Raw genomic sequence first — 3,917 nt, 5'->3', positions numbered from 1 at the left:
AAGCCCAAACACCTAGAGCCTGTGGTCCACAAGAGAGGCCACTGCAGTGAGAAGCCCGAGCACTGCCAGGAACTAGAGAACCTTGCTCACTGCAAACAGAGAAAGTCCTTGCACAGCAATGAAGATCCAGCACAGCCAAAAATTAAATTTTTTTTAAAGGAACTAAAGATGCTGTGTAGAGTTGGAGAGCATTCCTGGCAAAGATATTAGCAGGTGCAAAGGCCCCGGGGCCAAAGGAGCTGGTTATGTACAAGGACATGAAAGAAGGTGGTTTGAGCTGAAATGTGAAGGGAAGTGGGAATCAGGCTTGGAGACTAGAGATCCAGGTTAAGGCATCTGACCATTGGTCAGAAGCGATTTCCCCTTTCTTAAGTAAAGTGAAAGTCGCTTAGTCATGTCCAACTCTTTGCAGCACCATGGACTAATTCCTCAGGCCAGACACTGGAGTAGGTAGCTGTTCCCTTCTCCAGTGGATCTTCCCAACCCAAGGATCAAACCCAGGTCTCCTGCATTGCAGGCAGATTCCTTACCAGCTGAGCCACTAGGGAAGCCCAAGAATATAGATATAGCGACAACCACCTGAGGCTTAGGCTTCCATCTTGTGGTTTTATTTATTTTTTGCTTTTGCTTCAGAACAGTTTTATTAGTTTGGATACACTTTATCCACACTCAGCTTTTCCTCTTCTACTTTGATACACATATTTATTTACTCAGAGTCTTCATCGAAGTCTTCGTCGCCCCATAGCTCATATAGTGTGATGTTATTGTGTTTATCAGCAAGTGCCTCAAAACTGGGAAGACTGAGCTTACTGCCGGTTGCCATGGCGAGTTTCAGATTCCGCGCCCTGGATACAAACTTCACAAGGTCCGTCTCAAGCTGGTTTAAGGTATCGAACATATAGTCTTTTTGGGGGGAAGCCTTTTTCTTTTTCTTTCCCGAAGAGCCAAGTGAACTGCCCCGGAGGGCAGGAAGAGTCTCCACAGTACTCTCGTCACTGTGTCCTGGAAACATCTGTATCACAAACAGCACAACGAGGAGAAAAAGCCAATGCAACTTGCTCCCAAGCCAGCCTCGGTCATGCTCAGGTAGATTCTGCTGACTTTGAAAGTGCCTTCTGCAGGGCGCCTTCCCGGGGAGTTCTATGGTGTCATCTCTCAGACAATAAGACACAAAAGCACACAAAGAGGAGACACACACAGACCAGAAAGTGAACCGTATTACAGACCTCATGCTGAGCAGAGAGGAACTGGCTCCTGTGTGCTTGTCTGCCCTGGCATCTGGAGACTGAGGAGCAGGCAGGGCTGGGCCCTTGGTGATGTCACAGAGGGACCCGCCCTGGCCAGGACCCTTCTGGCCATTGTGATGACTTCAGGGCAGAGATCAAGGAGGCTTGCAGGGGTCAACTGGGAGTAGGGCTTAAAGGGAACTGGTGACATTTCCAGCGGGCCATCCAAAAAGAGGCAGGGAGTGACAGAATGCCATCTCCTTGCCAGTGTATCCTTTCTGAACCTGGTGCTCTACTGGGAGGGTGGATCCATCTTCTATTTTCAGTTTTCCCTTTGTTGAATCCAAACACTGTGGTGAGCAGAGCAGACCCACAGGCTTGTGCCCCTGTGGAGTAGAGAGCCAAAAGGGAAAGAAAGACATTAACCAAAGGCCACAAACTAGGAGCCACTGATGTGCTTCGTGTGGCCCACACTGCTCGTAACGATGACTGTGTTCAGTCACCTCTGAGCCTTTGAGACCCCGTGGACTGTAGCCCAGCAGGCTCCCCTGTCCATGGGATTTCCCAGGCAAGGTTACTGGAGTGGGTTGCCATTTTCTGCTCCACTTCTTGTGGTTTTCTTCTCTCCTCTCTGCTCTGCCATTTTCTTGGATGAATTCACTTTCTATCACTCTGGTGCTTTCCTTAATAGGTTCATCTATTCAGCCATTCATTTATTCCACAAATATTCACTGAGCACCTTTGATGTGCTGGCTAATTAATAAGCCAATCTCAGATACTGATAAGTTCTTAGAGGTGGATGAAGAGGGGAAAAACTGGAGAGTCAGCTGGGCAGCCATTGTTGCAGAGCCAGTGTGGCTGGAGCTCTGGGCAGACACCATGGGGCAGAAGGAGGGACGGTGGTGCAAGCCCCTCCTCCTGCCAGGGTGGAGATGGGATCCTCTTCATGTTCAGGACAGAGGGAAGTCGCAGATGGTTTTCAGTCAGGAAGTGGTTCCATCAGGTTTATGTTTGGGAGAGGTATCTGGCTAGGTTGGGGACAATGAAGCCAGGGCAGCAATCCCAGAGGTCCTGGGAGGCCGTTCAGTGGTCCAGGTGGGAGATGAGTGTGTTCTAAGAAAAATGGGCTTCCCTTATGCCTCAGCTGGTGAAGAATCAGCCTGCAATGCAGGAGACCTGGGTTCGATCTCTGGGTTGGGAAGATCCCCTGGAGAAGGGAAAGGCTACCCACTCCAGTATTCTGGCTTGGAGAATTTCATGGACTGTACAGTCCATAGGGTCACAAAGAGTTGGTCATGACTGAGCAACTTTCACATTAAGAAAAAGCAGTGAACACAGAATGGCATGAATGGATGACTCCAAGGTGTTCAAGAAGGTAAATTCACAAGACCCGGCGAAGGGCGAGTCAGGGAGCGGGGTGGGGGGAAGCCCAGGATGTAGACTCGGGTCCTGGAGGGTAGATCCAGAGAGGATGCCTTTTAGTGAGAAATGGAACTCTGCAAGGGTCCCACTGGCAGGGAGGACCTTGAGTTTGGTTTTGGTGAATTAGTGCCTGGAGGCGCTTGTGCAAATAGCAAGCTGGAGGAGGCAGAAAAAGGGAAGTTTGTGGATTTGATATATTTCCAGGGGGAAAACAATAAGATCTTTAGATCCATTGAACACTGGGAATCAAAGAGGCAGAAGTGATGCGGAGGAACCCGAGTCTCCGGCTTGTATCTCCTGGAAAGATGGTGGTGCCATTTGTGACAAATATTTTTACTTGTTTGCCTTTTACTTTTGTTTGGGGTGGGATTAATTTAGCTGACCATAGGAGAATAGTTTGTCTGTACATTTTAAGAACGTTAAAGTGAAATATATGTTGGTCACAGAAATTTGGGGCCATGCTAAACCAATATCCTAAAAATAAAACCCTCATCTCCAAGAAAAAATAGTGAGTTGGCCAGAAATTTCTTTTGGATTTTTGGGGGCAAGATCTTATGGAAAAACCCCAAATGAGCTTCCTGACCAACCCAATACAAATTTTGTGCATTAACCCAAAATAATCAGAAGAACTGATTATTCATTCATCAGTTCTTGTTTTATCAAGAGAATGTGAGTTTGCTTATAATACTCCCAGACCATTGTCTCTCAAAAATCGTTGAATTCCAGTAGCTATTAAAAAAAAGTCCCAGATTGTGGGAGAGGGATGGATTGGGAACTTGGGATTAGCAGGTGCAAACTATTATATAAAAAATTGATAAACAATGGGTCCTACAGTAAAACATAGGGAACTAGATCCAATATCTGTGATAAACCAAATGGAAAAGAATATAAAAAGAATGTTTTTGTATATATAACTAAATCACTTTGCTCTACAGCAGAAATTAACACAAACTTGTAAATCAACTATACTTCAATTTAAAGATTCCATCCCTGACTTAAAAAAAGGAAAAGTCTCAGATTATAAACTGACAGTGTAACCTGAAAGCTGCTCACACCTGCTGAATCACTTTCTAAACTCTCAACGAAAACAACAGTTTCTCTTGTTCCCAGTGCAGCTTAGAGCCACAAAAATTAATTACATCACCTGCAAAATTAATCCTATGTTTTGCATCCAAAAGTCAATGTTCAGACAGAAATGGTTTAGTGCTTTCAAACACAGGGCTGAGCACATAAATATTTATCACAGGAGGACAGGAACTCACTGTACAC

General features: G+C 45.9%; 1 pseudogene across 1 annotated transcript; it reads right to left on the bottom strand.

The window, feature by feature from the left end:
- Nucleotides 593-1,298, bottom strand: LOC102177080 (annotated as a pseudogene). Its single transcript, XR_001296638.2, has one exon. The product of XR_001296638.2 is annotated as a protein FAM209A pseudogene (transcript).

Source organism: Capra hircus, chromosome 16 (genome assembly GCF_001704415.2).
Source record: "Capra hircus breed San Clemente chromosome 16, ASM170441v1, whole genome shotgun sequence".
NCBI lineage: Eukaryota > Metazoa > Chordata > Mammalia > Artiodactyla > Bovidae > Capra > Capra hircus.
Note: the sequence above shows the minus strand (reverse complement) of the source record. Positions and strands in the feature narration are given on the sequence as shown.